Genomic DNA, 14,223 nt, shown 5'->3' with positions numbered 1-14,223 from the left:
TTCTTCTGCCTTCCACCAACAAACAGATGGGCAGACGGAACGCCTTAAATCCACCATGGAGCAGTATTTTGAGATGCTTATGCCTGCAATTCCAGAGCACATGGCTCGTCGCTCTGCCGCAAGCTGAATTTGCTTATAACAATTCCCTGCACTCAGCTGCAGGTTCTTCTCTGTTTTTCACATTGCACGGTTTCCACCCTCGCTCCTTGCCTCTAGACCCGTCCTTGCCTACAGGCAATCCGGCTGCCTTCGCCTGTGTGGGGGATATGGACCAGTTGTATCGTGATGTTCGTCTGCACCTTATTCGCGGCCAGGTCAGGGCCAAGAGGTACGCTGATGCACATCGGTCTCCGGCCCCTGTTTACCTGCCTAATATGAGGGTTGGTTGTCTACTAGGAATCTGAAAATACCTGGAAAGAGGTTGTTGGTGCCTAAGTTTATTGGTCCTTACCGCATTCAATCTGTTGTCAATCCAGGGGCGGTCCGCCTGTCATTACCTACCTCTTGGCGGATACATCCTGTTTTTCATGTCTCCCTGATAAAACCCTGCTGTGCTGGCACCCGGTTGTTACGTCGCCCGGCCCCTGTCGTAGTTAAGGGGGAGGAAGAGTTCGAGGTTTCGGCTATCCTAGACATCCGGTTGTCCAGGGGCAAACTGTTCTATTTGATGGATTGGAAGGGCTAAGGCCCTGAGGACGGTACCTGGGAGCCTTTGGCCCATATTCATTCGCCTTTCCTACTGTGGGCCTTTCATGCTGCCAGGGGGTTGCCCTGGCCTTTGCGGGCAGATGCTGTAACATATGGGTCCCCGCTGTGTGGTTGCGCTGCCCGTTTGGACTCAGTCAGGCGGTGTGCGTCCCCCTTCCTCCAATGCTGGAGGTTGCCTTGGAGATGCGGGGCTCGCGTCTCCTGGCTTCGCATCAAGTCACGTGTTCGGTCAGCTGATTGCGGCATGTCGAGGTCCCGCCCACCGGCATAACATTCATAAACGCTACTCATGCAGGAAACACTGCTTCTAATTAGCGTTTCTTACTACTTCTATATCTCATTGTTATATTGTGTACCAGACCATGGAATTCCGACACGACTTCTCTACTTGCCTGCTCCCTTTCTATTTGTTGAACTGGCCCCGGTCTCTAGGGTTGTTGCCCTCGAGACCTCCTCTCCTGTTGCAGTGTCCAGGAGCTTGCTCTCGTACATTGCAGCTCCTATGCTTTGTACTTTCCTGTGGCATCAGTAAGCTCCATTTTGCCAATCTTGCTTGCTATTTTCACGGGCCATTAATCTCTGCAACGTTCTTCCATGACGTTGGATACCTGGCCCTGCTTATACTTAAGGTGAGCCTTTAGTACTCCTGCTTACTATTTTTTTATACACTATTTCGCTTCTACTACTTGAGTGCAGAGTGTCAAGTGTAGTACAACATTGTTTCTGTAAACCTTTTTGGGGACTTCCATCTACGTTATGAACCAAATGGATCCTTGATCTTCTCTTCCTATAAGAGACTACTCCTGCCTGGAACTGTATTCATTGGCACTGTTGTGCATTCTGGACGCTATCCTGTTTGGTGCACCATCCCGGCTCTAGTTATGTTCCGCTTGCCGCCCGGGTACTTCCCCGTACTAACCTACCCCTTTGTTATTTTCTCCTGTCGTTGTGTCCTCAATTCCTCTGCTCCCTTCCTGCCTTCACATAGGGTAAGATTCCACAAGTGTGTTATATCCCTGCATCATCTTACAAGTTAGGGGATAACTGGTTCTTTATTATTTCCCTATTTCTCTTAGCTATTGGCTAACTTGCTGAGATCCATTCCACACTATACTTTTCCTGTCAGGGTTAAACAGGTAGATAATACCAAGGGGAGAATAGTGCTTAATTCAGTACTTTCCGCTGAGTAACCTGTTTCTTGTTTTCTTTACAGCCTTGGTATAGCGGTGTGGGTGTCCCCGCTCTTTTGAGTAATCAATCTCTGTCTGTTACACTACACAGCAGAGGGGTATATTGCATAAAAGATATCCTCAAGTTGAGGAGGCCTGGTTCTGGGTGTGTCCCTTTTGGGAAAACACCACAGCTTGGGCTGAACTATTGTCTGGAGCAGCTCCCTCTTATCTGCGGATTCGAGGTCGAGCAACGCCCCGGCCTGTTCAGTTATTGGCGAGTAACAAGGACGTAGAGCCACATGGGTGCAATCAATGGCACCTAGCACTTTGGGGAAGTGTGCCACCCCGTAAAAGTCCTGGACGTCGGCCTGCCTTTCTGCAGGTGTTCTGGGCATGTATATGTGCCTGCCGACTGAGGGACGTGCAGTCATGATCGCCAACACCTGGTGTAGGCAGCGTGACTGCGTGGCCTGTGAGACACCCCCAACTATGGTACTTGCCCGCTGAAATTACCCAGTAGCCAAGAAATGCAGTACATTGAGCACTTTTTCCAAGGGGCTCAGTGCTTGAGAGCACAGGGTGGGTGATGTGAGGTCATCCTCCCACTCAGCAACCAGTTCTAGGATGATATGGGGTGGAAACCTGTACCTCCCATAGACTTGGTCATCAGGCATCCCAAAAAGGCTGGTCCTGGGTAAAAAAATGCAGGGCCTGGCTATCCTACTCCTGCGGTGTCACACGACCACTGCTGCGAGGAACGGCATATTCATTGTAGCGTATGAGCTTGTTTGTTGTTTGCGCGCACTTTTATGCTGCGCAGGGCCGCTTATGACTGCTCCCTGGTGGCGTACGTGTTTCCGGATTAGCGCGTCTTTTTTGGTGCACGGGTTTCCCCTGTTCGATTCCATGAATACGTGTTGTTAGCGCGCGTGTGGGCGTTGCGAGCATTTACCTGCGGTACTTCCCCCGTAACGCCCACATTTTCATGCATTGTTCCTCATTCCGCGTGTTACGCCCCGTGTTCTGCCCCCTTGTCTTGTGTGCGCCACATGTTGTGCACTTTCGCTGTGCGCATCTCGCACAGCGTTTAGTGACATGTGCGCCCATGTGCGCAACCCACGGATTTGGTGCACATCCCAGGGTTTACACGCGCAGCACATTCCATGAATTGACGAACGGCTGCGTGCGCGGCTTTAGCACATGTGCGCTGCGATTTTCACGCTTGTGCTCCCCTTTTCGGCACACATTAATTCCATGAATTACCCTGAATGTGTGTAGCATGAGCCATAGGAATTCTGAAAATTCAATTGCTAATAACTTTTGACTTACATGACGCATTTGGCTGATATTTTCCAAACAAAACATCTGTCATGCCCACACCCCCGCCCCAACTGGAAATTATGGGAAAGATTAATTAAACAATGAAAAAGTTATTAAGAAAGCAAACAAATGCCGTTTTCGGCATACTCCCATTCATTTTCCCATAGAGAAAAAGTCCAAATTCTGTCAAGCCGACGTGCAAAAACCACTGGAGGGAATTGAACCAAATAAGAAACAACTTGGGCAGGAAGTATTGACTTAATTTCCAGGACAAGTTTGGGGTTATTCCATCCAGTAGCTTTTAAAATATTTGACAGGGAAGCAGAGAAGGGTGTGCCCCCTTCTACCAAAAATATAGCTATATCACCCATGGCGCTTTGCATCAGAGAATAGAGGATGGAGGATAGAGGTGGGGAGGGGGAAAGAGGGCATCATGTGAAGCTGAGGATTTAGGGGTGGTCTGGGCTGCCAGTTACAATTTGGGCGTTTTTGCATTATTGGGGGAATACTGGGGGAATCTCACGAGATTAATACCGAGATGAATACCGCGAGATGTGCTCAGAAATGAAAATGCGTCACACAAAGCAAAGGGAGAAAGGGAGTAATGGGAGGGGGCCAGGGAGGTAAAAATCAGCTGAGGTGGGTGGGGGGACCTAGGGAAAGGTGGCACACAGGGACCACCTGTGGGGACTTTATAATTTTCTAGCATTATTGCAGTAATTACTGCAAGATTACCACAGTAATTATCGGGGATTATCAGGAGAATGGAAACTGAGGAAAAATAAATAAATGGGGGATGTATGTTTTGATCACATCTACTAGGCAGGGGGAAATGGGTCTTTGTGCCAGTGGCCCTGGTCGGTGGGCCCAAAAGAAACCTATTTGTGCAACATCTGAAACCTAGTGAATTAAAATATACTGTGGGCATTGCAGAAGATGGGCTCACTGGCCAGTGCCAAAGGCCATGACTAGTGGTCCCCAAGGAAATTTATAGGTGGAACATGTAGAGTGGCCACGGCTGAAGGCCCTGACTAGTGGGCCCTAAAGAAACCTATTGTGCAACATGTATAGTGGCCACGGCTGAATGCCATGGCTAGTGGCCCTTGGATAAACTATGGTATAACAACACCCTTGATATTCATTGAAATTCATTAACTGTCCCTTTAGTTAAGGGACAGTTAAGGTGATCAGATTTAATGCAACAAAGCCTTTGGAATTCAGTGGATGTGGGAAGTGGTGGCCCATGAGCACATGCATAAAAGATGGGATTTACAATGGCAAACAAAATGAGAGGCCAGCAAGATATTTCAGTGGGTTGAGCGCTCGCTGCTGCCATCTGTGTGGGATCTGCAGGTTGCAGGTTCAAATCCTGTAAAGGCCAACTCTGCCTTTGATCCTTCTGAGGTTGATAAATGCATACCAACTCCAGTTGGGTGATATTGCATGTATATGTGTTGTATGTAAAGCACTTAGGCATAGGCGCTATATAAATACCACATCATTAGTCTTAGGGGTTATCACAGGGGAAGCCGAGTTAAGATGATCATCACTTGGAAGGGGCGCAAGATAGCTGACCAATATAGCCACTTCCCCTTGAGCTCTGCCACAATGAGGGAACCTCTCTAGTAAATCCTGTCACATCCTTGATCGCCTGACAACAGTTGGAATGAGAATTCCCCCTGAATACCAGCTGAGCGGAGTAGTATGACAATAGGATGGCCGTGGCCCTCAGTGACCTGATACCGGGGAGCGATCCGGGTGAGACTGCAGTGGCTGATAGACGCAGGGGTGTGTGCAAGACCCTGTGCGGAGTGTAGCCACGGTTGGACTCGGTGCTAGCAGTCAGGAACATGAGCGAGTCCCTGTTCCGATATGGCCCGGTGGGCTCAGCGCTGTGCTGGGCCCCAGGAGACTCGCTCCCAGGGCCATGGAGCGGAGTCAAGCTGTCGCAAAGGCACGGCACAGGAGCTGCGTGCTTCTCCTTTGTGGGACAAGAACTAGCAGAGAAGAAGCTGAGAAGAGTGTGACGCCCAGATGGGGGGCATGACAAGCCTCGCAGCAGGGCAGAGGGATGAGAACACTGGAAAAATGTGGAAGTGGCACCCACTAGCACACAGGTATGAGGTTCAGCCTGCTCACCTGCGGTGGAGCTTGGTACACCGGTGGAGTGACAGTCTGAGGGAAGGAAGCTGGCAAGGGTTCAGACTTGAGGTAAGGGGCCCGGGGAGTACTAGAGAGTGCATAGACCAGCTGTGCTGTTTGTAATCAGCCTGAAAACACCACGACTGCCATACAATGTGAGAGCATCAAACTTTTGCACCGCATCAAGCGCTCGGGTGGACATGGGTGACGGCTTATCAGTGATAAGCCATAAAGGGCCCTCCAGTGTTTGCTGAGTGGGGGTAAGATCCCTGGGAGCCATAATTGTGGGGGATGGAGCGACGCAGGAGCCATGAGGGCTAAGGAGTACCTTAGTGAGTGAGGTTCATAGGAATCTCATTATTGACTGTGCAGTGCTGGCTTATTTCAGAGGATACACCTTATCTCCAGCGAAGCAAGCCAAGGGGCCAGACAATCAATACAATGGTTAAAGTGCAGCAACAAAAACTGGGAAAATGCCTGGGGGGGCAAATCAAAACAACCCAAACCCAAAGTGTGCGGAGTGGAGGTGCGCATGGGTCCGGACCATGCGCAAGACGCAGTGACACTGCAGAGGATCCTGGAGGCGATTCAAGACTGGAAGCCAAAGTAGAAGCGGTAGCCGTGGACATCATGCTGGTGAGACCGGACTTTAAGGAATTGACAATCGATTGACAGAGTTGAGAGTGGGGGAAGTGAAGGACACGCCAAAGGTGTTGCAAGCATGTATGAACATGCTCACAGTGGCTACAAGGGTGCTTAAACTCTGGGCTGAAGCTGCAGAAGATCACTCACAGTGAAGCAATCTCCAGCTACTGAGAATTTCTGAGGGAGAGGAGGGCTCGGTTGTGGAGCTATGTCTGGAGAAGCTCTTTATGGATGTGTTGAAAATGAAAGTACTCTCAACATGGTTTACCGTTGAGAGGGCGCACAGAGTCCCTGGAAGGAAACAGTTAAGAGACTTTCCAGTCATGGTCTGAAGGTTCTTTATATCATCATGGTGGAAGGGCGTATTTTTCCAGTTGCTATCCCTCTACCCAGGCAAAATGGGGGGAAAGGGGAGTTTTGGGCTATGTGAATTTTGTCTGGACAAAGGCCTTATGTTTACGGAACTGAAATAATCTTGAAGGGGAATATTAGCTTAGGGGCAAAGGTTTAAGGGCAGATTGTTTAAGGGGCGGAATGTAGAGATGGCTCTCTGGGCTGGCAGGCGATGCCCACCTCTATTGTTCTACCCTTTGCTTGCACGCTTGGCCAGGTGCCTGACGAGTATGTAGGTGCAGAGCCTTAAGTGGAGGGGTTTGGGGCAGTTCAAGGGCTATGGGCGGCAGGCGCTCAGTATTGGGGTTGATTGGTGCGGGGTAGAGGGTTTTAGGTTCATTTGTCATGCACACACACGTCTTGATGTAAGTACTAGGAGTGGGAGATACAGAAGCGTAGGAATGATGAGGAATCCAGGGCTACACTGAATCCTATTAGCTGAAATGTTAGAGGATTGAATGGTATCGGGAGATTACTGCGCAGCCTATTTGGTCGAAGGAGAATTTGTTGCAGTTTTGCTGCATACATATTTGGGGTGTGGGTTTAGGGAAATAATTAATATATGCAGGGAAGGGGCAGGAAGGCTGCAGGGGGTCTCTCCCTTATATATATGTGGCAAAATCACCTGTCAACATTTTTTTAGATGAATTCTCCTTTGACCAAATGTTTTTGAAGAAATCATTTAAAACCGATGGAACAATGTGCTGAAGAGGGGTAAGATTTGCTCCCATCTTAATAGGCATAAGGTGGATCTGGGAGTGTTGCAGTAGACTCACCTTGATGCCCTACGTGCTGTGACGATCCTTCAGATGGCGTCACTTCTCCCCTTTCCATGAGGCTGCGGAGATGGGGGTGCTAACCAATAGTCCCCATAGGGTGGTAACATGCGGGAGGATCTCATGGGGAGGAACTCCCCTCCTGGGGAAAAAGACGTGAGTCTGGGACACGGCCCCTTTAACTCCTGATCCCACAGGGTAGTAACAACACCCAAACCGTCTCTACCAATGGGGCAATCTGAAACCATGTGTTATTGCAAACTGTCAGACAATCTTGCTGTGATGAGGACAGCGATGAAGAAGATCGCAAGCACAATGCCATCAAGGAGAAAGAGTGCTTGACCGACTTCTGTCAATCAAACTGATGTTACGCTACGGCCATCCCCGCTATTTAAACTAAACAGTAAAGAAGGACTTTGTTCTCTCCGAAAAGGAAAACATGGCGAGTGAGTACACCGTCGAAAAGCCTGTGAGTTTGTAATTGGGCTGCGGGAGACTGTAGTGAGGCAGCTCTACATAGTAGCAGAGACGAGTAGCGGGACGCCCGAGAATTGTCTTGCGAGCCGGCTGGGAGTCGGCGTCCTTGAAGTGGAGAAACTGAAAGGTGGTGGCATGACCTGTCGTGGGTGGACTGTGAGGTCTGAGAACTACACCGAGACCTCCTACTCTGGCCTACCACGGAGCCGCGTAGGCAAATGTATGGCAAATGTATGGTGAGCACGAGAAACTGTGGTGGTGACGTGACCTGTAATGGGTGGACTCTCCGATCCGGAACGTGCGCCAATGTCACCTACAGTAGCTGGCCACGATAACAAGCAGGCGTACGAATAGAAGTAGAAGGCGGAAGAACAATCCCTTGGCCCCTGGCGAAACCAGTGAAGCATTTCCCGGGAGAAGGTAACGGGAAGAAGAATAGGTTTGGGAGGTGGCCGGTAAAGTTTGAGACTGTGAATCATGAAGCATAAGAAGTAGAAGAAGAAGAGAAAGTATTGGTACACGTTGTGAGGTAATTCCCTGGCCAGTCCCACAACAGTGTGGTACAGGGAAGTCAAGGAGGGCTCAGGGAACCTCTTCATCATCCCAGTGGGGGAAAACAAAAAAAAAGTAGAGAAAGTAGATAGTGGGAAAACCCCTTTGAGGGAACTACAAGAACTGTTGGAGAAGTTAGAAGTAATATAGCCCGGAAGAGGCTTACATAGAATGAGGAACACTAAGTGAAGGGAGTCCTTCTCCTAGCCCCACTGGAGTATTGTGGAACTTTATCTTATTTGATTGTGAACCATGGAACATTTACAGAAGTCGAGAACTCTGAACCTTGAGAGACTTATATCCAGGAGAAGGGAGTCATTCTTCTCGGTGGTAGAAATAACTTTTCATAGATTACACCTCTAGTTAGGGATAAATAGGTTTTGTTGGTTGTTAATAAAGGTTTATAGCAATCACTATGTCTCAGTTTGGTCAGACTCCTCATTCCATGCCACCACAGTGAGCTAGGATACCGGTGGAGGGGTGAAGTGGTTGGTACCACTTTTTCATCTTACTCCAGAGGGGTGTTGATATGGGTAAGGGATGCAGAAAGATTACAGATCATTCCAACCATAATTGATGGGGAAGGAAGGTATATGGCAGTGGTGGGGGAAATTATGGGATGCACTGTGTTTCTCTTGGGCATGTATGCCCCTAATGTGGCACATGCCAAGATCTTTAAGCCGATGCAGGACCTCATAGCGGGTCGCAGACTGGCCTGAGTTCTGTGGCTCAGGGACTTTAATTTTTATGGATTTTATGCAGGATGCTGAGAGCACAGCGATCAGGCCAGTGGGCAATGCAACCAAAACTCTAGTTTGTGCAGTTGGGGAACTGTGTCCATGGCGGCTACTACATGGGGAAGCATGCAGCTAATCTCATTACTAACAATGTTGGAGGCCCTGGTGACACTCCTGCCTAAGGAAGGCAGGGATGGCAGATAATGTGCTTCATACTGGGACCTATCAATGCTACACGTTGATGTGAAAATTTGCTGTACAATTCTGGCAGGATGTCTGACGCCAGTCATGCAGCAGCTGCTACACTCAGACCAGTGAGGGTTCATCCATGTAGGGTCCATCCAACATAAGCTGAGTAGATTGTTTCTGATTCTGGATAAGTACAGGAGCTTTTCAGACAAGATGGGACTGGTGAGCTAAGTCTCATTTTAAAAAATATATTTTTATTGCCATTTATAAAATAAACATCTTGAGAGAGTGTGTCAAGACCAGAGAACATCAAGACAGAGCAGCATCAAAGACCTTGAGACAGCCACCAGCCAGGTCAAATGCCTGGGTGAAGATCCATGCCTATCAGGGACCAGTATCCTGGTCTGCTATGGGCCCAAGGAAGAAATCCCTGAGACACTGTCCCATACCATCCATGGTGGAGACCATATAGTGTCATAACCTCTCTGGGCATTGACCACCTGGACAGGGTCGCAGGATAGTGTACTAGTTACACCATCTATGCTTAACCCAAATCCTGCCATGCCCAGCCATCCTGCAGTGCCCAGTGTAGGTGCCATCATGGCTGTGCCCATAAGCACCCCTATTTTATCAGGGTCTAGAGAGTGCGCCAGTGCTACACCAGAGGATAGAGGTGCCAAACTGATCACTTCCTCCATGGCAGATGCTTTCAAGGACTTGTTGCATGACGCCACCTGAGCATGGCCCATATGTCTGCCTAAGACCCTTCTCCAGGGAGAAACCAACCCCGAGGGGTGAAGAAGAATACCAACTTTGGGTGGGCCAGACCAACCAAATGATACACGACTGGACAGCTACAGACCAGGAAAAGAGACGTTGTATCATTGAGAGTCTGCGCAGTCCTGCTTTGAAAGTCATCTGGGCGCTCCGGGCCACACATCCAGACCCCACAGCGAAGGGCATCATGTACACCCTGAATGGAGTGTTTGGAGCCACCGAGTCCGGTGCAGAGCTGATGGTGAAGTAATATACCACCCGCCTGCAACAAGATGAGCGTCTCTCTGAATATCTGGCTAAGACCGAGCCGATTGGTCAGCTGGCTTTACAACGGAAGGGAATTGAGCCGAACAGCCTGAACCTTGTCAGGTTGCAACCGGCCATGCGTGGAACCAAATCACTGCCGCTGTTGCTTTTGCAGCTACTACTCTGAGAAAGGACCCAGAAACCACCACCCTTTGAAGGACTGGTCCGAGAGGTGCGTACTCTGAAAGGCGAGATGAAGGGCACAGTGTACAGTTTACCAATTCAACTAGTGTCTCCATACACTGCCCCGGAGTATGAGCTGAGACATAAAGTGGAGAAGTTGCGCCAAACCATCCAGGTGATGCAGTGGCGCCGGCCAAGCCACTGGCTGTAATGACATGCAGGCCACCAGAGCGCAGAAGAGACTCTACACTGCTATCCCGAGAGAGAACACTAGCTCTTCCAGCGCGATTAAGAGTCATGGCAGCCCCAAGTGAACCAATGGCATACCGCACCGCTCCAGCCTTGGCAGTTGTGCCACAGGTGTGGACAGGTGGGCGGCCGTGGGCCACACCTTACGTATGTGCACGGACCCACTGGATTATGTCGTTGCAAGGTCATAGGTTTGAACACTCCAACTGGTGTAACAATGCAGAGCACCACCATCCTGAAAGACTTTGAGAGGCAATTGCGACCAACCATTAGAGGTGCCATTAATGATTTTATGTAACATGAGAGATTTACAAAGAAACGCCATTCCAATGGGAACTGACCCGACTATAATTTGTACCAGGAACAATGTATGACTTAAAAAAACCCATGTTTTATCGCTTATATAGAGAAACCAAAATGTGCAAGAGCGCTGCCTAGAAATATGTGCTGAAATGTAACTGTTTTGATATCGTAAAAGTTTGAATATGCTAGACATATATGTTAAACAGGAAAGAACAGAAGATATTGTATTGAATGATAATTTACAGTGACACCATTCATAGAAAGAAAGGTTTGTTTGACCACAGACCTTACTATTTTGACGTATATCAAACCCATACTATGCAAAACACTTTTGTATATTAAAAACTCATTGTGCCTTGAGGAAGCACAGGCAAGGGCAATACAATAGCATGTGCCTCCAATTGGGAGAATGTCGGCACCATGTACAAACCTGAATCGAGATACCAATAAAACACTAAATCTAAACCTATTAGGAATCTAGTTATTACTTTTCCATAATTATTATAGAAGCCTAGGCACATGATACAGACCTAGCAAACTCCTTATCTAATCTTACAACCCAACAGACTAGTGGGTATCAGTCATCACTAGGTTTCTGCTTCCAGGCATTTCACCACCAAAGAAATAACCACTAATAAAATCAGGGAAGGCGCATTACCTTATACTCACTACTCCTAATTGCCTTGAACACTCCAACACACGCAATCGTGGGAAACGCCAGTGAGGACTAGGAAGCATAGCACCTGAATCTGCAATACTACTACACTCTGATCTAGTAGAGACACACAATAGTCTGCGCCACTTGACGGGTACAAGGCTGCAGTGACACTGCTGGTGAGCAAGTCATCTGGGAACAAACATCCTCCCCAACCCGCTAGTCCACCTAAGAGGAAGATCACCTGTAGGATCACCTGTAGTCAAACTACCAGCAAGTGCCGCATGCGAACATCATGGGCAATAACCGACAGGCTCATAGGACCACCAGCCACCGTGACAATTGCCATCACTGGACAACAGTCACAAGCACTTCTAGAAAGTAGCTCACAGGTGACCATCGTCTATGAGCAGTTCTACCGCAAAAACCTGGCACATATCTCATTTGAGTCCTTTGCTGGACAAAACCTCTGCAGGGGAGACAACCATTGCAAATAAATGGGGCACATCTGGCTCTGGTCTGCAGCAGTTGGAGTGAAGATCCTGCAAGTAATTCCTTGATGTTCAACGCACTGGTAGCATTATATCGGGAGATGGCTGGACCATGATATGCCAGCACGTTGTCAATGCACCCCAATGTACTAACAGGCATACTTGCAGAAAGAGATCCGGTTCAGAGCTTCACCTGATGGGCCCATTGAAGATGTTTGCACCACCTGGTTTGGGCAGATCACAATCCTGGTACATGCCACAGTGATGCTTTCTGGAAGAGTGCGACCCAGCAGGGAGCAACGGCCAAGACATCTGGTGATTGAAGCAACAGAATGTGGGGAGCTTCCAGGGAGTTTACTGGTACAGCAGACCCTGGTGACAATGGATGGAATGGACTTGATGTCAATGAAGATACCGGTCATTAGTGTGATCAATAGGACCATCCGCGTACCAAGATGCACCATCATTGCACAGTTCCACCTGACCGCTTCTGTAGCCCCAGCAAGTGTTACCACCAGTCTATTCGAGACGGCGGTGGATCTAGAGACCTTGGATGCTGGAGACTCCCTGATCTTAGAGAGGGAGAAGGGCCACTTGAGGGAGAAACTCAGCCTGCGCGCTGCTGAGGCATTCTCCACAAGCAAGGCCCATGGAGTCGAACACCGGATCAAGGTGTCTGATGACACTCCTTTCAGGGAGCAGTTGCGACACCTGGCCCCAGGAGACTTGGAGGATGTATGCCACCATCTGTTGATCTTCTGCATGCAGGGATTATTCAGGAGTCCCCTTACGCTTTTCCCATCATCGTCCCCCTGAAGAAAAATGTGGATGTTCGGATGTGCATTGACTAACGTCGACTTAACACCTGTACTATTCTGGACCCAGTATACCACACCCTGGGTAGATGAGGTATTGGACTGCCTGACTTGGAGTACGTGGTTTTTGGTCCTGGACTTGCGCAGTGACTACTACCAGATCCTGATGCATCAATTGGATTGTGAAAATATAGCTTTCTTCTGTCTGTTAGGATTTTATGAGTTTGCAAGCATGCCTCAGGGGATCTCTGGTGTAGCAGTGGCTTTATGAAAAAGACTGTCAGCAACATGAACCTCCTGGAGATACTTGCCTACCTGGATGACACTATAGTGTTTGGGAGCACCCTGGAAGAGTAAAACAGGAGGCTCATGAAGGTGTTGCATCGCCTGCGGTAGCAAGGGCTAAAGGTCAGTGTGGACAAGTGCCAGTTTTACGGTACAAGTGTCCCGTACATCGTACAAATTGTCTATGCAGATGGCATCACCGTTGATCCGGCATAGATGGAGGCCCTCGCCACCTGGCCAAGACCTCAGACCCTGAAGGAGTTACATAGTTTCCTGGGTTTTTGCAACTACTACAAAAGGTTAATCACAGGATATGTCAACATCGCCCACCACTTGTGGACCTCACTAAAGTATACCCACCTAACCAAAGGCGCTGGAGGAATGCTGCCAACTCTGCAAAGCAGAGTATTTCTTACAATGGAGCCCTTTGGTGATCGGTGGACAGACCAAGCTCAAGTGAACCCTCACCACAGCACCAGTCCCGGCCCATGTAGATCCGCAGTTGCCTTACATCCTGTATGTGGACGTGAGTCTGGGGGGAGCTGCTCTCTACCAGGAGACTGAGTTAAGGCTGGGGAATTATTATCAATCTCCCCAACTACAAGCAAGAAGAATTGGGCCGAAGAAATCCCAGCCCTGTGACAAAAGGTTTACTGTTTATTCAAAAATAATTAACAGGGATTGAGACATGAACAATGCAATATTCTCCAGTACCCTCTCACCGATCTTGAGTCTGTCATCCGGTTTTGATGCTTCATGACATCACAAAAATAAAGATATACCCAAAAAACCTAACGGGCATCCAGATTGGTTAATAAGGTAGACTACATATACATTACATTGGGGATTGGTTCATTAATTGGATAAAACACATCTGATGGCTCATCCTGTGACTACCTCCTAAATCTTGCAATTACAAACATTTCAGGTAAGTGTGCTGCGATCGGGTGATGCAACAAAGTGTGAGCTTGACGTGGAAGGTGAATAGGGATTGGGCAAAGAGGGTCTTCTCAGCCTTGGAGCTTTGGGCAGTTAACTGGCCAAGTGCAACTATTCAACGTGGTTAGAACGACCCGAATGATTGATGCATGTTCTCAACAAGTTACCA

This window comes from Ambystoma mexicanum, chromosome 8 (genome assembly GCF_040938575.1).
Source record: "Ambystoma mexicanum isolate Mex_15411 chromosome 8, UKY_AmexF1_1, whole genome shotgun sequence".
Taxonomy (NCBI): Eukaryota; Metazoa; Chordata; class Amphibia; order Caudata; family Ambystomatidae; genus Ambystoma; species Ambystoma mexicanum.
Note: the sequence above shows the minus strand (reverse complement) of the source record.